This window comes from Aethina tumida, chromosome 1 (assembly GCF_024364675.1).
Source record: "Aethina tumida isolate Nest 87 chromosome 1, icAetTumi1.1, whole genome shotgun sequence".
In the NCBI taxonomy this organism is placed as follows: Eukaryota; Metazoa; Arthropoda; class Insecta; order Coleoptera; family Nitidulidae; genus Aethina; species Aethina tumida.
This window is the reverse complement of record NC_065435.1, coordinates 6,351,262-6,375,718: the sequence shown is the minus strand read 5'-3', so window position 1 is coordinate 6,375,718 and position 24,457 is coordinate 6,351,262. Positions and strand designations below refer to the sequence as shown.

General features: G+C 23.7%; 2 protein-coding genes across 3 annotated transcripts in view; one reads left to right on the top strand and one right to left on the bottom strand.

The window, feature by feature from the left end:
* Positions 1-24,457, bottom strand: part of LOC109608352 (uncharacterized) — a 345,665-nt gene that overhangs the window by 135,545 nt on the left and 185,663 nt on the right. The gene's annotated exons all lie outside the window — the stretch shown is intronic.
* Positions 1-24,457, top strand: part of LOC109608351 (lachesin) — a 246,395-nt gene that overhangs the window by 115,514 nt on the left and 106,424 nt on the right. The gene's annotated exons all lie outside the window — the stretch shown is intronic.

Sequence of the window (24,457 nt, the reverse complement as noted above, 5' to 3'; positions counted from 1 at the left end):
TACAGTCAAAACTTCTCTTGGGTTGTAATTTTTTAAATATTAGATTCATCATTTCATTTGCGCATCCACCATATTCCAAACTATGTGGCGCATTCGCCATATTTTAAACAAACTCATTCGCCATATTTTAGCATACATAAATGAGCACATTCGCCATTTTCAAACTAAAATTCCATTTTTAATATAATTCTGTTGAAATTATGTGGAATATTTAAAACACCTGTCAGTCAGCAAAAGAAAGTTAAATTATGTTTTCAATTATTTGCAGAATTAACACAATTTTACAATGCAAATTTCATAAAACAAATGTTTTAATCAAGCACGAAAACCATCCAATTATAATAAGTTAAATTAGAGCACTAGTTTTATATATACTGTGACATAGAAAAGAAAAGACATGACTCGTTTATTTAATGTATACTATTAAAATAATATTAATTTGCTATTGTTGTTTTGTACTGCATTATAAAAACTACTATATCCATATTCTATAAAATGTTACATATATTTAATTTAAATACTAAAAAGTTGCTATAATTTTGTCCATGGAAAAATAAAAAAGTACTCAATTTTTTAAATGACCATGTGAATGGTATACACAACAATAACAGTAAAAAAAAAGTAGTACAGCTCATATTTTAATATATTTTAATTAATTACTAAGTATATTATTAGTAATATATTGTTTAAAATATAGCTTATATTTATTTATTCATTATTAAGTTCTATTCAATTGCTTTCTTCTAAACTTAATATTTCCTGTTCTATCATATTGATTTAGGGTCCAGATTTTTCAAATTATTACTGGATTAAATTTTCACAACATCACATTGTTTTTTTTTTAGTTTTTGCAAACAAAACTAGTTTCAAATTGATTCAGCAACGAAAACTCATTCGAATAAAGTTACCACTAAAACTCACATGTCGATAACAGACTGTTCAAAAATTAGGGCACAATTATTATTTAAACATTTTAATAACAATTCCTAGGTTACAAAAAAATTGTGGTGTACGTTGGTGGTGTCCTTCGATAATATTTTCCACACATAATGAGAAGTTCCATTAATTATTTACACATTGCAGCGTGTAGCGTGAACAAGAATTGCAAAAATAAAAAAAAACAAAGTTTAATTTGAGTTTGATACTGTGTTTAGTTTTTTGTGTCTTTTGGAAAGTTTGCATGAAATTTATCCGCGGGGTGTAATGTTATTTCATATGCGAAAATACGTGCATTGTTATTTTTAACATTACACGTCTGTATTTGTTATGATAATACTCGGGCGTGTTTTCGTGTACTAATTACCTTATCCTTTTTATGTTTTGGCCATTTTATAATTTATATTGTACCGTTTTGATTTTAATCAAGTTAAATGTTTTTTCGGGACAATAACAAGTTCAACTGCGCACAATGACGTGGTAGTTTCGTAATTAAAATGAACGGTAAAATCGTTTTAAAAACCTTAATTCTCAATTAAGAAAGTTAATACCGGTGTTAAGTATATAAACAGAAGAGAACTAATGCAGAAGCAACAAAAAATTATGAAGTAATTAATTAAAACTTGTAACAGTTCTCAACGTCTCTTGAGTGTTTTCCTGGAGTTTCACAAGCAATAAACTTAATTATATTTAAATGTTGGAAAATCATATCCGTATATAATTTTGTTCAATTTTACATAGAGCTTATCCTACGACTAAAACTCCTACAGTTTTCAGTCAAATTTAACATAATTACCGTTTGCCAGCAACTCGGATTTGTGCATGTCAAATTACGCAACTGTTTTTTAATTTTTTTTTTATACCACCGGAAACGGAAATGCTATTTTGTTGGTTTTTTAATGAAATTGCATGATTTATTCTACACTTTTTGTACTGTGGTTAAAACAATCTAATCGGGACATCAATAAATTATTGAGGAACTCCTTGAAGAGGTTCAACATTTTTTTATTAAACCATATATTATATGAAAGCTTTTTTATTCTCCAACTATATTATTTATTTTGGTTAAAATTGGTTCAAAAATCATTGTAAAACAACAGTAAACTGATGTATGCTGTATGGTGGACTGTTTGAAGAGTGTTACATATTGATTACCTCCCAAAATGCCAAAAGATCAGTGTAAGAGTTTATTACTTACAAATTGACTAAGTTCATGAAAAACTTACTCAGAAATGAGCTTCTTTAGTCAATAGAAAAGTTACCCTGCTTCTTCATAACAATATAAAACGACATGTCGACTCAAAGGAAGGTTCAACATGTTAAATTTAATTTATTTATCCATGTGACTATTATTTATTTTTGTCAATATGCAATTTTTCGGGTAATATATGGTTTAATTCTGAAGAGGAAATCAAAACTAAGGTTCTTCAATTCTGAGAATTTGGAATTTTTCTCGTAGCATGAACTTACTTGAGGAACACTCAGATAAAATATTGATTATAAAGGTGATTATCTTGTTGAACAAAACATATTTTAAAAGAACTAAATAAACATTTCGAAATAAATAAATAATATATTTGATATAAAAATAAAATTAAAAAATTTAATAATTATAAAAGTAATTTAAGTAATTACTATATAAAACGAATTTTATCAAAAAGATGGACAAATTGATTTCATATAAATTAAGTGAGAATAATAAATTTAAGCCTGAGAATTGCCAATTTTTTCTTTGCACGCAACGCAAATGAGCCTTTTATTTGAGTGTTTTGTTAAATTGGGTTGGACGACAATTCGGAGTGGTCTGAATAATCGATTGACAGTTTGAGTAGTTTTATAATATCACCAAAATGTCAAACGATCAATGCAATTGTCTACTACTTACAAATTGGCCAAATTCATGAAAAAATTACTCAAAAACGAGCTTTTTTAGTCAATAGAAAAGTCGTCCTGCTTCTCCATAACAGTATAAGACCACATGTCGCATTAGAGACTCAAAGAAAGCTTCAAAATGTTAAATGTAATGTTCTACCTCATTCACCATATAGTCCAGATATTTCTCCATGTGATTATTATTTATTTTTGTTAATATGCAATTATTCAGGTAATAATTAATTCTGAAAAGCAGATCAAAACTAAGATTCTTCAGTTCTGAGAATCAAGAATTTTTTCTCGCGGCAAATATTGATTATAATGGTGATTATTTGGATGAACAAAACTTATTTGAAAGGAAACTAATATTAAAAGTTATTCAGCTTATTAAAAAATTCAATAATACAAGATAAAAGGAAAATCTGGATATCAAATAAACATTACAATAAGAAGTTAAATCTGAAAGGGATTGAGAGAACTAAATAAAATAATTTAAGTAATAACGATAGTCTTCCAATTTTTGAATGGCGAGTTTCGTTGCAAAATCAGTTTGAAATATGCAAAAAGTTATATAAGCAAATTGACGCCATTAAAAGTTAATCGGGTGTCTCAAAAAACGTCCGTCATACAAGATAAAAGAAAAATCCGTGTACTAAATAAACATTCTAGAATGACGAAGCAGTTAATTTCAAAAAGGAACCGAAAGAACAAAACCGAGTAATAAAGTAGAAGGCCACGTTTCTTTTTTTTTTTCTTCATTGATTAGAATTCTTAGAGACCCCACGGAGTACAAAGTGTGAATAATTAATGAAAGAGTAAAATAATTTGAATGTATGAATCGAGGGTAGGGATTGGGGCGAGGGTCGTGATTTGATCTGACGGCGTGGCGGGCCAGACGGCGGCTGGGCCCGACCGGCAGAATGTATACTTGCATTTTCGTGTAAGTAAGCCGAAGTAAGAATGAGAATGCAGTGGTAGCACTTTAGGGAAGCCGCAGCGGTAATGATGTAGTGTGTGGTTTAGACCCTAGGTGGTTGTACAACGTTAGGGCACAAACTGTTATATTCAGCAACCCTTCGCGGGCTCAGAATTTGCGAAAACGTGGGGGGGCCCCGAACCCGTCGCAACTCGCACAATGTTGTTAAAACATGGAAATTTGTTGCGCGCAATGTTCTTCCCTCTATTTATACATATACACTACTTTTCCGCAACATCCAACTCGCCCCCTCCCCCCCCACGCCGTCGCCGTGTTTTCTCTTTCTTAACTCCCTACTTAACGGCTCACGCATTTATTATATTATATTACACTTTTCATATTTTGTTTACAACTGCCTGAACGCCACTTTAATTATGCCGCTGCAGTCACGCCTTCACAAATTCAACGAATTTATTTACAACCTTTCATAATCTGGGGAAATGCACGTCGGTACTGGATTTTAATTGCTATTTTTATGTATAAGTACTAAAGAAATTGTATAGTACTTTTCTTTGTTCTCTTTTATTCTTATTACACGTTTTGATATCAGTGTGTAAAATACAAGAGTCTCTAACACTAATTATATTATTTCTATTCTTGTAATGAAATTATATTAAATTCAACAAATTTAATTAGAACTCTTCATAAATATACCTTTATAGAACTTTTTATATTTCTAAATAAATATTTCAGTTGTTTTTCACTTCTTCCTATATTCTAAATATTATTTAAAAATAAATTAACAGATATTGTAATACTAAAGTAGTGTTAAGCAACAAGAGACTAATATAGAAAAATATTATATCAATTTTTGTAATAATTCTACAAATGTATTAGTTACAAATCTTTTATAAATTTATAAAATTCACATCGATACTGAATTTTGATTACTTTTTATATTTAAATACTTAAGAAATATTTCAGTACTTATTACAGTATCAATTCTTGTGATGAAGCTGTAGTAAAGCCTTGACAAACTCAACAAATGTATTAGTTACAAACCTTTCATAAGCTTACAAAATTCACATCAATATCGAATTTTAATTATTTTTTATATTTAAGTGCTAAAAAATATTTCAGTACTTATTCTGTTGTTTTTCCTTTTCCTTCTATATTCTAAACATTATTTTTAAAAATATAAACAGATATTTTAACACCAAAGTAGTATGGAAGTAACAAAAGACTGATATAGAAAAATATTATATCAATTTTTGTAATAATTCTACAAATGTATTAGTTACAAATCTTTTATAAATTTATAAAATTCACATCGATACTGAATTTTGATTACTTTTTATATTTAAATACCTAAGAAATATTTCAGTACTTATTACAGTATCAATTCTTGTGATGAAGCTGTAGTAAAGCCTTGACAAACTCAACAAATGTATTAGTTACAAACCTTTCATAAGCTTACAAAATTCACATCAATATCGAATTTTAATTATTTTTTATATTTAAGTGCTAAAAAATATTTCAGTACTTATTCTGTTGTTTTTCCTTTTCCTTCTATATTCTAAACATTATTTTTAAAAATATAAACAGATATTTTAACACCAAAGTAGTATGGAAGTAACAAAAGACTGATATAGAAAAATATTATATCAATTTTTGTAATAATTCTACAAATGTATTAGTTACAAATCTTTTATAAATTTATAAAATTCACATCGATACTGAATTTTGATTACTTTTTATATTTAAATACCTAAGAAATATTTCAGTACTTATTACAGTATCAATTCTTGTGATGAAGCTGTAGTAAAGCCTTGACAAACTCAACAAATGTATTAGTTACAAACCTTTCATAAGCTTACAAAATTCACATCAATATCGAATTTTAATTATTTTTTATATTTAAGTGCTAAAAAAATATTTCAGTACTTATTCTGTTGTTTTTCCTTTTCCTTCTATATTCTAAACATTATTTTTAAAAATATAAACAGATATTTTAACACCAAAGTAGTATGGAAGTAACAAAAGACTGATATAGAAAAATATTATATCAATTTTTGTAATAATTCTACAAATGTATTAGTTACAAATCTTTTATAAATTTATAAAATTCACATCGATACTGAATTTTGATTACTTTTTATATTTAAATACCTAAGAAATATTTCAGTACTTATTACAGTATCAATTCTTGTGATGAAGCTGTAGTAAAGCCTTGACAAACTCAACAAATGTATTAGTTACAAACCTTTCATAAGCTTACAAAATTCACATCAATATCGAATTTTAATTATTTTTTATATTTAAGTGCTAAAAAATATTTCAGTACTTATTCTGTTGTTTTTCCTTTTCCTTCTATATTCTAAACATTATTTTTAAAAATATAAACAGATATTTTAACACCAAAGTAGTATGGAAGTAACAAAAGACTGATATAGAAAAATATTATATCAATTTTTGTAATAATTCTACAAATGTATTAGTTACAAATCTTTTATAAATTTATAAAATTCACATCGATACTGAATTTTGATTACTTTTTATATTTAAATACTTAAGAAATATTTCAGTACTTATTACAGTATCAATTCTTGTGATGAAGCTGTAGTAAAGCCTTGACAAACTCAACAAATGTATTAGTTACAAACCTTTCATAAGCTTACAAAATTCACATCAATATCGAATTTTAATTATTTTTTATATTTAAGTGCTAAAAAATATTTCAGTACTTATTCTGTTGTTTTTCCTTTTCCTTCTATATTCTAAACATTATTTTTAAAAATATAAACAGATATTTTAACACCAAAGTAGTATGGAAGTAACAAAAGACTGATATAGAAAAATATTATATCAATTTTTGTAATAATTCTACAAATGTATTAGTTACAAATCTTTTATAAATTTATAAAATTCACATCGATACTGAATTTTGATTACTTTTTATATTTAAATACCTAAGAAATATTTCAGTACTTATTACAGTATCAATTCTTGTGATGAAGCTGTAGTAAAGCCTTGACAAACTCAACAAATGTATTAGTTACAAACCTTTCATAAGCTTACAAAATTCACATCAATATCGAATTTTAATTATTTTTTATATTTAAGTGCTAAAAAATATTTCAGTACTTATTCTGTTGTTTTTCCTTTTCCTTCTATATTCTAAACATTATTTATAAAAATATAAACCTTTCATAAGCTTACAAAATTCACATCAATATCGAATTTTAATTATTTTTTATATTTAAGTGCTAAATAAATATTTCAGTACTTATTCCGTTGTTTTTTCTCTTCCTTCTATATTCTAAACATTATTTTTAAAAATATAAACAGATATTTTAACACCAAAGTAGTATGGAAGCAACAAGAGACTGATATAGAAAAATATTATATCAATTCTTGTGATGAAACTGAAGTAAAGCCTTCACAAACTCAACAAATGTATCAGTTATAAACCTTTCATAAGCTTACAAAGTTCACATCAATATCGAATTTTAATTATTTTTTATATTTAAGTGCTAAATAAATATTTCAGTACTTATTCTGTTGTTTTTCTTCTTCTTTCTATATTCTAAATATTATTTTTAAAAATATAAACAGATATTTTAACACCAAAGTAGTATGTAACCAACAAGAGACTGATATAGAAAAGTATTATATCAATTCTTGTGATGAAGCTGAAGTAAAGCCTTCACAAACTCAACAAATGTATTAGTTACATACCTTTTAAAAAAATTTATATCTCTATCGAATTTTAATTACTTTTTAGTACCAAAGAAATATTTCAGTAATTATTCTATTGCTGTTCCTTTTCTTTTTTTCCCTTTTTATAGAAACATATTATATCAATTCTTGTAATAAGGCTATAGTAAAGTCTTTACCATTTCAACAAACAACAAAACTGAATTTTAATTACTTTTTATATTTAAGTACTAAAAAAATATTTCAGTACTTACTCTGTTCTTTTTCTCTCTATTTCTATGTTACAGTATTTAAAAAAAAATCAACAGATATTTTAATACCAAAAAAGTGTGCAACCAGAGAATAATATTGAGTAGTATTATCTTTTTCACTTTTTATAGAAAAATATAACAATTCTTGAAATAAAGCTGTAGCAAAGCTTTCGCAAATTCAACAAATATATTAATCATAAATTTTATAAATTTAGGAAAAAATACAGATATTATTATATATTTATTGACATTATTTTTTAGATATTTAATGATAATATTTATGTACCACGTATACCAAAAAAAAAAAAAAATAAAGAAATAAATAGATGTTTCAATATTAAAATAATAGGGAAAAAACGAAACCACATTATTACTGTATTATTTTTTATGGTAATATATTTTTTCTACCCTTATTATAAAAAATAATAAAAAATAAACACATGTTTTAATAATGAAATTGTAGTGAAAAAAGTGGAGACTATATTATTATTGTAATATTATATTTTTTCTATTGTTGTAGTAATAAAGTTTATTGTCATATTCTAATGACCGTTAAGCACGATTGTTAGTGGATTATTGAGCATTAACTATACAGTGATGCGTATCAGTTTTCATTTTAATTTAGTTACGGTTATTGATATAACAATAAATTAAATTAAACAATTACGTTTAATATTTTAACAATCTAGATAACAGTTTTAACAATGATATTTAAAAATATGGATAATCATAAATTTGGCGTCATAAATCTATATTTGTTATAAGCGTCCGCGATACATGTATTATAAGGCAACCATAATTTATAATACAATTTTACTAAATTTGCATTAAATTATAACAAATCAAGCCATAACACAGTTGCAAAATAGGAAACTAATGTTATGGTAAATTTATGATATTTTTATATTTATAGATATGTCATAAAATGTTTTATACGATTTACTACCTTCCGATATATATTCAAAACAAAACGCATTATATTCATATTTCATATTTTACCATTCGATTTTTGTTTCAACCAATTATTATTATTGTTGCTGAAATAACTAATTAATTATCAATTTTCGTTAATTGTATGCAATCTCATCTATCAATAAAACAGTACAAAAATAAATTTTTATTATTTCATCATTTTAATTCATTCTGAACATTTATGTTTTATTCTCTGTAAAAATCGAGGCACAAAATGATTGGTAAATCAAAAATATAATAGGCATTTAGTGAAATTAGATCAATAAGTACAACACTTCATAGTCACAATAATAATAATAGAATAATGGAATTTCAAAACAATAGTATAATAGATTTAAAAATAAAAAATAAAATTATATTCAATGGTTAATTTAATACCGTTTTATTCTATTGTTATAAATATATAAATATTAGATACGTTTTTAATGTAAGTTTTTTTAAGCAAATTCATGCCACAAAAAAAAAAAATTCTAGGTTATGGAACTGAAAGAAGTTCAGCCTCAGTTTTAACCTCATCTTCTAAATTAAAGCGTTTATTATGTAAGAAATTGGACAATGAAAAAATAAATAGTAAGCACATGGAGAAATGCCAGGACTTTATGGTGGATGAAGTAGAACTTACGATGTGCCAGCTAGACATAAATAAAGCATCTTCAATTTTGAAAGAGATTTTAAATGATTAATTTAAATTACTTAATTTAACATTAACATTGATTAACTTTGTATAATATCCTTTCGTTTTAATAAGTTGTTATAATTATGGCCACTACTGTAAATCAAATTTCAAAATATACCATTTTGATCACAATAAAATACTTTGTAGGAAATTACAAGAGATATATAAATAACATAGTTAGAAAAGGCCTTGAAAAAGCTATCAGAAATATATACAAATTGATGATATAAATCACGAAAACAAAAACATAAATTACATTTTCTGGCACCTAATATATAAATTTATTTTATTAAATTTAATAAAGGAAAGAAAGGGACACATGTTGAGTTTAAGCGAAACGTCAAAAAAGTCAATCGTTCCGGCATTCAGTCTAGTCGAACTCTCATTTTCAATGCATACAAATACACTATTTCCAGGTCGAACTTTTCACATATTCAATTGCATAAAAGTCTACTTAGAAACATGCACGGCCGAAATAAAATGGCACAGACAAAACGGGATTTGTATCAGTTCAGTGTCGCGTCTGGATTTTTATTGTTGTTTAAGCAATTACTGGATTCATTCCCGCCTATTAATCCAAATGGAAACCCTTCGGGAATGTTAATACGTCCGTCGTTTTTATTTGCTTTTCATGATTTTTACGTCCAAAATTAATAAGGATACAAATGAATTTCAATAGTCTGATCAGTTCAATTAAAAGTAAAAAAACGGACCGCTGTCCGTGATTTTCCAATCACACGGAAAATTTTTATTCTTCTCTGTCCGTTTGCGAACAGCGTCAAAACGTGTTATATAGGAGCACATTCAATCTGTTACTTTTATATACACTTTTCGTAATTCTATACGTTGTAAAAATGGATGCATCCAGTTTCCATCTGTATAAAGTTTACGCGATTTATTTAAATTCGTTACACATTCTTTCAAATTGTGATTTTCATACAAATGTTCATATTTGTGATCGGATTTGATTGATTAATTTGGACTTTATCAAACCATTCAATTTTTTTTTAAATCATACCCAATTTTAGATTACATTGCCTTTATTTTAACATCCTTTAAAATGAGTTCATATCAAATTTCATCAAATATATTGCATTTAAGTAAGTCATTGTCCTTAGATCAAATAAATGAAATAAATGTTGGAATAAAATGTTAATATCTTAAGTCACTACTTGATATTCTCAGATATTTGACAATAAGTTTAATCCTGAAATAAGTATAATATAATAGACAAAACTAAAAAAAATTAAACTCATTATGGACTAATAGTTTTCTTAATAAATAGTAATGATTAAATTAAATTAAAAAATATATTTTTAAATCCTGCTACAAACGTGTTCAGAAAACAATTTTTATTGTATCCACAGTGTTTTTTATTAACAAAATTTAATGTTCATTAAAATCTTTACTATAGGTACAAATATAATAAAAATAGGTATAAAAATCTAAATGATAAGAAACATTAAAAATAATTATTTAGAAATAATATTTATTTCAAAAATATTATTTTATAGGTACTTCAAGTATTTATTACTAATTTGTTAACTATTAATAAAATTATAAGATTAAAAAAATATTAATTATTAAAGAAAAAATAGAATTAAATCAATAATTCATTTCTAAATTTATATAGAAAATATTATTTTAACATATAAGTAATATTTACAAAATATTAAAAAATAAACAACAGTTAATTGAATTTGTTGCCTATTATTTGTTTTTCAAATTTAAAAATTAAAAAAAAAAAACATATAAAACCTGAATTTTAAGCAAAAAATTATTTATAAATTATTAATAAGTTTTCTTATTTTTATTTATTTATTTTTAAAATATGAATTGATTTTTCGAAAAATAACCAATAATTTACCAATTATAAAATATTTATATCAAGTTTAAAATATATTTTTAATTACATTTTATACCTTTTCTATTAAAAAATACAAATTATAGACAAATGATGTAGAAAAAAAAAACAATATATAACAATCATTAGAAAAATAATTATTATTATTTTGGTTATATTACATTTATTTCTAATTTTTTCTTGTGAAAAATATGAAAAACAAACGTTTCAAAAAATTGAAAAATAATCATTATAAAATAATTATTTAATCAATTACAGTTAAATAGTATTAAAATAAAAAAATTAGTTATATTTTAATTATTTCTAATGTGAATAATAATTATTATGAATATGTATAAATCTTCAAAAAATTAAAAAATAATCACCACAAACTAATAATTTAGTAATTTAAAATACCATTCATATTTATTTTTATCAACAATAATTAAAAAAAAAACACATTTTTTTCTAATATTATTTAACAGTTCTTTAGTCATCAAAATAAAAAGAATAAATAAATAAAATCGTGTGAATCATAAATATTTAAATTTAAAATATAGCAATCATTAAAAAATTATTCCACATTTATTTATTTAACAGTAAAAAATGTTTAAATAATATTTATTTATTTATTAATTATTTATTTCAAATTTGTAAATTATCAACTAGTTTTCTTATTCACCTAATTTATTCTATTCTTAACAAAATTCTCATTAAAAAATATTAATATATTTTGCTATTAAAAAATATTAATATAATTAATATTTTTTTTTATAATATTAAAATTATTTCTAATTTGAAAATTATTATAATACGTATATGTATAAATCTTCAAAATGTTGGAAGATTTCTAATGTGTAAATAATTAATTGTCATATTTACCTAATTATTAATTCTAAATTTAAAACAATAATAAACAATAAGTATTTCTTTTTTGTAAAATATTAATAGGCATATATAATCATTTTTATTATTATGTTTTGTAACTAATATTATTATTATTTTAGCAATTTTAATTAAACAAATAATAAATAGAGAACGAGATTTTTGTTACAACCAATAAAATTATTCGTTTCTAATTTGTAATTATGTTTACCGTGTTGTGTTTCCTTCCGCATTTACCAAGTTCATTTCAGTCTTTACAATTGTTACCAAGACAATAAAACTTGCGTGTGTCATATAAAAGTTAAACGAGTAATTTCCGGGGAAACCGGAACTCATCAAAATTTACCCACAATCCCTATTTCCAAAACTTAATTTATGAACAAAAACAGGATGTTTAATTAAATCATTTCGATCTGTACGGGTACGTGTGATTTTTATTGCGTTTTGATTGATGGATTTTGGGTTAATAATAGAAATTAATAGTCGACATAGATAAATACGTAGCTGGCTCAGACAATTATTTGTAAGTGACTGTGTCTTATTACTACTTGAACGATATTAATCTTACACCCCTTATTGGGAAAATAGCGTTGGTAAAGATGAAAGTACAGGGATTCCTATTTATATTAACTAAAGGTAATTACGAAGTCCTTCGGGAATATACCGGGATTAAGGCTATTAGTGAGATGCTAGTCCTAATTGACTGAATGTTATGGGAATTTTTTTAAAGACGGGAATAATTCTCCTAAATAATTAAGTCGATCGATAGGCCTTAAGAACTACACCTGGACCACATCCTGATTAAAAACTGACGGCAACTCTTACAAAAGGCCGGACGGCGGTGTTACAAAGCTGCAAAGCCGGTACGTGTAAAGGGAAAATAATTTTCTAAACAATTTGGTAGTTATCGGTGGGAATCGTGGCGCGGCGAATTTCGCCGTTTCACTATTTTCACCGGTTCGCCATAATTCGAACTGTAGTCACAGCGGATTGTAAATTAAAGTTGAACAGCGTTGGAAGTGGCGCTGTAGACTTGGAAAGCGAGAAACGGGTAACGGTAACTGTAGGGGCGTAACTGACTGCTATACGTTATTTCAGGCGATTATTGTGGTTTTTACTGTGATAAAAGATACTACTCCGAATTTCACTAACACCCGAATGCACTGTTACCCATAATTCCCCAGGTCTCTCACTAAATTCTACATCTGATATATGTGATGCGATCTCCTGATCACACAAAACGAGTTTCCATATTTTAACAATGAGATCAACTCCTCTTGCTTTAAACTTCACTTTGTTTTGCTTTATTTAAATAATGCTGCGCCCAACGTGTTCGTTTCAGTTCTATAAAACTGGATTAGCTCGCGACAGGCACAACGCTCCTTTCCCTGTTAATCTAATCAACAATCCAAATCGAGAATTATCACCTTATTAATGTAACGGTCTTAAATCAAACACGTTCGGAATTGTTTAGATTTAACATATTAATTATAATGAATGACCTATTTAAAACGTGAGATACATATTAATAAATATACTTTACTTAGATATACATAATCAATACATATTCATCTTTTATAATATTTAAATTAATATATGTTATTATAAAAACATTGCCTCAATTAAATCAATAAAAGAAGCTAAAGCAAAAAAATATTATGGTTAATATCATATGAAAAAAACGATGCCTATAAACAATAAGTTTGATAAAATAGTGTATAAAAATGTTAAATTTAATCGATTTAAAAATTAACAAAAATTATAAAAATATTAGAAATATTGAAATAAATATTAAAAATATTAAAAATATTAAAAATAATATTAAAAATATTAAAAATATTAAAAATCTTAAAAATATTAAAAATATTAAAAATATTAAAAATATTAAAAATATTAAAAATATTTAAAATATTAAAAATATTAAAAATATTAAAAATATTAAAAATATTAAAAATATTAAAAATATTAAAAATATTAAAAATATTAAAAATATTAAAAATATTAAAAATATTAAAAATATTAAAAATATTAAAAATATTAAAAATATTAAAAATATTAAAAATATAAAAAATATTAAAAATATTAAAAATATTAAAAATAAATATTAAAAATAAATATTAAAAATATTAAAAATAAATATTAAAAATATTAAAAATATTAAAAATATTAAAAATATTAAAAATATTAAAAATATTTAAAATATTAAAAATATTAAAAATATTAAAAATATTAAAAATATTAAAAATATTAAAAATATTAAAAATATTAAAAATATTAAAAATATTAAAAATATTAAAAATATTAAAAATATTAAAAATATTAAAAATATTAAAAATATTAAAAATATTAAAAATATTAAAAATATTAAAAATATTAAAAATATTAAAAATATTAAAAATATTAAAAATATTAAAAATATTAAAAATATTAAAAATATTAAAAATATTAAAAATATTAAAAATATTAAAAATATTAAAAATATTAAAAATATTAAAAATAAATATTAAAAATATTAAAAATAAATATTAAAAATATTAAAAATAAATATTAAAAATATTAAAAATAAATATTAAAAATATTAAAAATAAATATTAAAAATATTAAAAATAAATATTAAAAATATTAAAAATATTAAAAATATTAAAAATATTAAAAATATTAAAAATATTAAAAATATTAAAAATATTAAAAATATTAAAAATATTAAAAATATTAAAAATATTAAAAATATTAAAAATATTAAAAATATTAAAAATATTAAAAATATTAAAAATATTAAAAATATTAAAAATATTAAAAATATTAAAAATATTAAAAATATTAAAAATATTAAAAATATTAAAAATATTAAAAATATTAAAAATATTAAAAATATTAAAAATATTAAAAATATTAAAAAAAGTTTAAAAATATTAGAGATATTAATATTAAAAATACTAAAAGAAATAAACTAACTGAAATAAATTTAAACATATAAATAGGAAAATATTAATAGAATATACAAAATTAAAATATGGTGCAAGAAATTATTTGTTATGGTTAAATTAAATTAAATTTAATTAATCAAATTTGAACATGATGTAAATAATATTTCCCTATTACCTAAATATTTTAAAAATAACGGAAAATCGAATGAGAATAAAATTTTACGAATTGTGATAATTAAAATACTAAAAATATTGAAATATTACACAATTATGAAACAAACTGTTCATTGATAATATTTAAATTAAATTCAAAAATTTAAATAATTAAATATTAATAGCGTGTATAGAATTAAAATATGGTGAAGTATAATGATTGATGCAATAAATTATTTTAAAATTGATGAACGCACAATATCATAATTAACTATTTATTTAGTTAAATTAAATTTAATTAAGCAAAAATTAACAAAATAATACAATTTGTTAAATTGGTCTAAATATGTTTTAAAATAACAAAGTCTCAATTAATAAAAAAAAATAAATAGGTAAATATTGTTATTGTTAAAAAAATATGCAGCAAAATATATAAGATACTGTACTTTAATTAAAAAATAGGTGAATGCACAATATCGAATGATTTGATTGATTAACCTATTTTAAAACACGTTTAATCGAGTGAGATGTATAACTTCATATGTAGAAAAAATATAACAAAACTTTATAGTTATGTTGGACAAACTCTTAATTTATAATAATTAAATGGTCTAAATTAAACAAAAATAAATAAATATTAATAACAAATATAAATTTATATTTTACAATTTACTTAGTTAAATGTAATTAATCAAAAATTAACAAAATAATATATTAAACAATTTATTAAAATTGTCTATTTCCCCTAACATAAATATTATATAAAATGGAATAATTTGTAAAATGTAACAAATGTTCGTAATTTAAAAATTAAAAATTACATTAATTACAACAAACTATGCGTCATTTATTTAATTTACATCGAAAAATTATATATTTATTTAAATTCTATAGTTGAAACAATTAAAAATAATAGATTATTTATTAAAAGATAAATCCAAACTTATTAAATTTAGATTTACATACAAATTATATAAAACGTACAACTGTAAATTATGAATTTAATTTCAATTTTATTAACAAAAAGGATCAAGCTTATTAAGTTTAAGTTGATTACTGCGCCGGGAACTTCAACTAGTTCACATATAACATTTCAAAATAGATTATATATATATATATATATTTATTAATTTGATGTTTTAATTATATTTTTAAAATTATCAACACAGCAATTTTTGTAAATCAAATAGAAATATTTTAAAATATCCATTCAAATTTAAATATTTAAAATATTATAATAACAGGATAAATAAAATGAGAGATAAAATTCAATAAATGTTTGCAATTAAAAAGGTTGTTGAACAAACAATGTTTTATTATAATTTTAATTGGAAAATTATAACAAGATAAATATTTTATTCAAAATTCAATAATGTTATTAATAGAATATGATTAAATTTTAGTTTAAATGCAAAAATAATCAACAAATAAGGAAATGAATGCATTGCACAAGTAATTAAGGAGTTTGATCAAAAACAGAACAAAGTAAAAGCACCCTTCACTTCACTTCACTTCTTCACTTTCAAAAGCACCACAACAACTAAACGCATAAAAATTCATAAATCGCTTATGGAATCGAATATAAAATAAGTTTGAAATAGTTGAAACGATTTAGTGCATACAGTATGTTCGTAATTGAAAGACCAAGTCGTATTATACAATGATAATAAAAGACAAACTTCCAATTTCATGAACTGCAACTACACACCACATGTGGCCGCTTGATATTACTTCGAGAATTGTTTAAGGACATCTGAAATTCTAATTTTGTTCAGATATCAAAACCACATAAAGAAATCCACTCGTTCACACCTTTTTCTGTTAAATATTGATATGTTCCCGATTTAAACGTAAAATGGTTTATTACATTTATGATTGTTCGGTTTCCCCAAAACGACCGCACTTCTTTTTTTGTTTTATTTAATTTGGTCAGTCATTTTAGCGGGTGGTTTAATTAAATTGTACAGATTAAAAAATATAAGCAACGGTTAAACTGTCAATTACCAGTTAATTAAAAACTGCAATAAAAATCAATAAAAAAAAATGTGTATGGAGTTTTGTGCAGTACGCGAATAAAACAAATTGAAATTATTAAACAAATATAGAACATATAATATTCCCCGTTGGTAATTTTATACGCAAATAACACCACATGAAAAGCAATAAAAGTCAACAACTGCCGTAATTTCATTAAAATGGTAATAGATAATTCCCAAGGTAAGCGTTTCTTCTTTTCGGGGTGCCTTAAACACTCCACTTTAAATGTTTTGCTAAACGAAAGTGATTTGAATCAATTTATCGCGAATTTAAACGGCGAATTATGTTTGACGATGATACATAAACACTCGATGCATAAGGTAATTTAATTTCATAGGTTTTTTACTTCCAATTTATGAGTTTCTACTAAAGTGTTTAAAACTGTTATTTCAGTAATTTGTCAAAACAGACTACATAATTTATAGCAATTTATTGCAAATTTATCATCGAATATTGTTTAATGATGATACGTAATCATTCGACAGACAAAGTAATTTAATATTGTAGATTTTTAACTTCCAATTTAAGGGTACATACTAAAATATTAACTAAAAAAGGCATTTGTTAAAAAAAGTAGTTATAAAGGCGTTATTCTAGTCACTGGTAAATGATTTGTTAAAACAGAAGATATTTACAGCTATTTTTACGAATTTATTGTTGAATAATGTTTGATGATAATACATAATCACTCGATACATAAAGTAATCTAATTTTGTAGGTTTTTAACTTCCATTTTAAGGGTACATACTAAAATGTTAACTAAAAAAGATATTTGTTAATAAAAGTAGTTTTAAAGGAGATATTCCAGTCAGTGGTAAATGATTTGTTGAAACAGACAAGATTTACAGATACTTATACAAATTTATCGTCGAATAATGTTTGATCATTGTATATAATCACTCGACACATAAAGTAATCTAATTTTGTCATTTTTAACTTCCAATGTAAGGGTACACATTAAAATATTAACTAAAGAAGGCATTTGTTAATAAAAGTTGTTATAAAGACGTTATTCTAGTCACTGGTAAATGATTTGTTAAAACTAAAGATATTTACAGTTATTTTTACGAATTTATTGTCGAATAATGTTTGATGATAATACATAATCACTCGATACATAAAGTAATCTATTTTTGTAGGTTTTTAATTTCCATTTTAAGGGTACATACTAAAATCTTAACTAAAGAAGATATTTATTAATAAAAGTAGTTTTAAAGGTGTTATTCTAATCAGTGGTAAATGATTTGTAGAAACCGACAAGATTTACAGATACTTTACAAATTTATCGTCGAATAATATTTGATCATTGTACATAATCACTCGACACATAAAGTAACCTAATTTTGTAGGTTTTTAACATCCAATTTAAGAGTACACACTAAAATATTAACTAAAGAAGGCATTTGTTAATAAAAGTAATTATAAAGACGTTATTCTAGTCACTGGTAAATGATTTGTTAAAACAAAAGATATTTACATTTATTTTTACGAATTTATTGTCGAATAATGTTTGATGATAATACATAATCACTCGATACATAAAGTAATCTATTTTTGTAGCTTTTTAACTTCCATTTTAAGGGTACATACTAAAATGTTAACTAAAGAAGATATTTGTTAATAAAAGTTGTTTTAAAGGTGTTATTCTAGTCAATGGTAAATGATTTGTTGAAACAGACAAGATTTACAGATACTTATACACATTTATCGTCGAATAATGTTTGATCATTGTACATAATCACTCGACACATAAAGTAATCTAATTTTGTAGGTTTTTAACTTCCAGCTTAAGTGTGCATATTAAAATATCAACTAAAGAAGGTATTTGCCAATAAAAGTAGTTTTAAAGATGTTATTCTAATCACTTTCAAATAATTTTTTGTTAAAACAGATGAGATTTACAGCTATTTAAACACATTTATCGTCGAATAATAATGTTTCATGATGATACATAATCACTCGACAAATACGGTAATCTAATTTTGTAAATTTTTAACTTCCAATTTAAGAGTACATACTAAAGTATTAACTAAAGAAGGTTAATAAAATTAGTTTTAAAGGTGTTATTCTAGTCATTGGTAAATGATTTACATTTATCGTCGAATAATGTTTGATGATGGTACATAATCATTGGACACATAAAGTAATTTAATTTTGTAGGTTTTTAACTTCCAATTTAAGGGCACATACTAAAATATTAACTATTAACTATTAACTATTTGTCTAAACAAACGAAATCTGAAGCTATTTATTATAATTTCGTTTTCAATTTATTTATAAACTAATTTTGAAAATTTTCTTTCAATAATTGGAAAATGATTTGTCAAAACAATCGAGATATGAAGCAATTTATCGCAAATTTAGCGTCGAATAGTGTTTGATGATGATACATTACCAATCGTTTTGGCTGACAATTATACTGTTACCCTCTACATGTGTTGATAATGTCACATTATTGCAATTTGCATTGCTTAGTCCGTTTAAACCAGGACCTAGAAATAATTTAACTTTATCTACCATTTGCATTACATTTAACTGTCAATCACCGCCGCACAATATGTTTGTCTGCTTTGTTCCAACTGACACGTATTATGACGAAATTACGACAGTTGGCAATTTTAAAATAGACCGCTTGTTGAAACGTGGAATCATCATCTTATGGTACATTCGCCATTGTGCCGAATGGCTAGATTCTAATTCAGTAAGCGAATTATTTAAACCTATATATACCAACAAAGCACTTAGGTTGTAAATTTAAAGAGTAATTTAACTAATTTAAAATGTCATTTGCACCAGAAGAAAGTGTGGGGGTGCAGCGGAAAAGGCAAAAATTAGGCACTACCCTTTAAATTTAAATCGACCGTGTTTAAGCGAATTATATTTTACTGGGCAACGTTGAATATATATTTTTCGACACACTTTCAGGTGAAATCATTTTCAAAAGAAACTTTCTTATTTAATAATGGCGACCTAAAATCGTTTTTTAATGTGGTCTTGTGCAGGCTTGTTATATATAGTTTAATACACTTTTTTGATTCTTTAATAAGATTAAATATAATTATCAGAATAAATATATGAGTTTTTATTAGTTGTCTAATAGTAAAATAAATAAAAATCCTAATAATAACTAAAAATCGGACATTAGCAACAAATATACAAGGTCTTTCTAAAATAGGTGGTCAAAGAACTGAAAAAACTAAATTAATTTTGTTGCAAAATTTTTCTTGAAAAAAATACAACCACTCAAATTTTTCTATTTATCTATTTTATCTTATATAACAAAAGAGTGCCGGGAGACTGTTTACTGGTTTATTAATTATTAGAATGTGAGACACACTGTTTGTACAATTATATAGTCAAATTTTATGGAACTAGTAAATCAGTATTAGTAAAAGTAGTTTTATGCTACAAATTTCCCAAATACGCCTTTATCAAGTTTCCAATTTGTAACATCAGCTTCCTCAATATTTGTGTATAACAAACCCAATAAAATACGAGATAGCAACTGAAGGTAAACTATTTTCTACGTTATTCTAAATTGTAATACAAATTATTTGAAATTATCGTTGATTAAACACAAAGTTTTCAGTAGTTTTTATCCAATTTGGTGTCGTTAATAAATAACAAAACTAATAATACAAAACTGTAAAAAGTTTGGGCAACAATGGAGAAACTATTGATTTATGTTTCCACATGAATATCGTAACATATTCGACTATCTTAAGGGGCAGAAAACGAGGAGGTAAGCAATGTTCTGTATATATTGTGGGCAATGATGCTGATGGTGTACGTGAAAGTTTGCGATTGTTTTATTGTTAACAGTCGTAGATTAATTAATAAAGTCAAGGATCGGGTTACAATCCGCGTATTAATTTTAGGGACTGCGAACAGTTGTTGTCGGTGCCATCTACCGTACGTTAAACCCAAAATTAAACTAAATAATTCAATTGTTAGTGATTTTGTGAAATGGCGTGTGTTTAATCAAAGTCCATTTTATATTCAGCAATGACCGATAGTGTACAGTAGGTGGACTAAAATAGAATAAAATATATGTCCTTTGGAACTTATGTCGCAACGACAGATGGCTGGTGGCACTGACTCTTCTGCATACAACAGCTAACTAATTTACATTATATGAGGCGATCATTTTGGCACTCCTCCAGTTATTTTTTTTATATCGGCAATGAAATAAAAAAAAATTGCGACCGTTACGCTGAATCTATTTTGCATTCGGATTATTGATGAAATAAATTAAGGTGGAAAACGGCGGCCGAGGAAAAACGTCCGAAGTGCAATGATACTGAAATATTATTTAGAACGCCGTTGCTTTGCCATTTAAAAATGCCCCGGACGTAATGTGCACAAAAGACCGTTTTTTTTTTTTAATTTAATAAAAGAGCTTAAAATAAAAAGGATGGGGTCAAACATTAAATAATAAACAGGATAGGCAGAACGAAAGTTTATTTTTTTAATTTCGTTTAATCCATGTGCTAGAATTAGTTATAATGAAAATAAACAATGATATAAATTTTCCGCCTTTGCAAAGGTTTTTATGGAAAATTGTGGAAAAAATGATTTATAATGCCTGGGCTTAATAATCAACGTTGTAGTCATTTTGATGTTTCTTTTATTTATGTTCAGGCCATTTTACATACAAAAAATATTACATGTGAAATAAATTATAGTTTTCACATATACATAACTATATTGTGCTTTGAAATTTGGATTGAAATTGTTGTTTAAAAGAAACTGTAAAACCCATAATTCAGAATTTTTAAGCGACATGAAAAATTAAGAATAAATTAATAAATTATTTCTTTACATATTAATAATGATTAAATTTATGTTTGTACTTCTTCTATATATTAGTCAATACAAATAAAATCCGTTTAAACTTAATTTAAATAAACTTTTAGAGGCCTTTGAACACAATAATAAAATAAATCCAATTCTTGAACAACAACATTAATAATTAAATTGTTCTAACACGAAATATTATTTATCCACATAAGAAATGTGAATAATTATTAAATTTTTTTGTACTTGTTACTTTATATTCTAATCAGTACAAATAAAATCCTTTTAAATTTAATTTAAATAAACTTTTAGTGGCCCATGATGTCAAAAATTAAATAAATTCGATTACTCATTCTTTTAGTTCTTGAACAACATAAATAATTAAATTGTTCTGACCCAAAATATTATTTACCCCACTTAATAAATATGAATAATTATTCAATTTATTTTTATGCCTCTTGTATTTTATATATTATTCATATAAATAACCTTGTTAGTAGCCTTTGAAAACAAAAAGTGAAGTAAATCCAATTGCTCACTATTTTAGTTCTTGAACAATGACATAAATAATTTAGTTCTTAAAAAATATTATTTATCTACTTAGTGAATGTTAATAATTATTTAATTTATTTTTATATTTCTATTATATATATATATATTGTTCAATACAAATAAAATCCTTTTAGTAAGAGTATTTTAAATAAACTTGTTAGTAGCTTTTGAAGACTAAAGTAAAGTAAATCTAATTGCTCACTCTTGCAATTCTTGAACAACAACATGAATCTTACACAAAATATTACTTATTCACTTAATGAATTTAATAATTATTGAATTTATTTTTATACCTCTTATTTTATATATTAATCAAGACAAATAATTTATTTTGAATAAACTTGTTGGAAACCTTTGAAGACAAAAGTGAAATAAATCCAATTCTTCATTCTGTTAGTTCTTGAACAACATAAATTATTAAGTTCTTAGACAAAATATTATTTATCTATTTAATGAATGTTAATAATTATTCAATTTATTTTTATATTTCTATTTTATAAATTAATTTAACACAAAGATTTATTATTCTCTATCTACTTTTCATATTAATATACAAATTTAAAAAAATTAAAATCATTTTAGATTTTAAACAAAGTTGTTAGTAGCTTTAATTCTTAAATAACAATATAAAAATAAAGTTGTTATATAAAAAATGTTGTTTATCCACATAATGAACGTTAAATATATATTTTATTAAAATTTTTTCCTCTTTTGGCATATTAATTTTCAATGCAAATAAAATTCTTTCGAGAGTATTTTAAATAAACTTGTAACCTTTGAAAACTAAAGTGAAGTAAATCCAGTACAAGACATATAAAATACGTTTAAATCCAATTCCTCACTCTTTTTGTTCTTGAACAATAACATAAATAATTTATTTCTTAAAAATAATTACTTCTTCTATTTTATATGTTATTCATTACAATTAAAATCCCTTTAGTAAGAGTATTTAAATAAACTTGTTAGTAGCTTTTGAAGACTAAAGTGAAGTAAATCCAATTGCCCACACTTTTAGTTCTTGAACAACAACATGAATAATTAAGTTCCTACATAAAATATTACTTATTCACTTAATGAATTTGAACAACATGAATAATTAAGTTCTTACACAAAATATTTATTTTATATTTATTATTTGAATTTAATAATTATTGAATTTATTTTTATACCACTGATTTTATATGTTATTCAAGACGAATAAAATCCTTTTAAATTTATTTTAAATAAACTTGTTGGTAACCTTTGAAAAGTGAAATAAATCCAATTCTTCATTCTTTTAGTACGTGAACAACATAAATGGTTAAGTTCTTAGACAAAATATTATTTATCTATTTACTTCTATTCTTCTATTTTATAAATTAATTTAATACAAAGATTTATTATTATCTATCAACGTAATAAGTGTTAATAATTATTAAATTTATATACATATTATACTTTTCTTATTTTATATACTAATTTAATATAATTAAAATCATTTTAGATTTTAAACAAAGTTGTCAGTAGCTTTAACTCTTAAATAACAACATAAAAATAAAGTTGTTATAACAAAAATAGAATTTATCCACTTAATGAACGTTAAATATATATTTTGTTAATTTTTTTTCCACTTTTGGCATATTAATTTTTTGAAAAATTGAATACAGAAGCAATAAATAAGTGGGTTAAAAATAAATTCGTGTTGTTCACTAGGTGTTCTATGGTTGTATTAAAACAGGTATTAAACAGTAATATATCAAATTAATTGCCGAATTAAAATGTCCTATTAAAATAAGTTATGTATGTGTAAGGAAATTACGAAATCCTATTAAATATAAGTAGTATATTTCTCCATTAACAAGGTGCTAGAGGCACTAATTTTAGCGTGCAATGTAAATATCTAAGATAACTTACATTATTTCCTACCCCCATCTAATCTGCGCT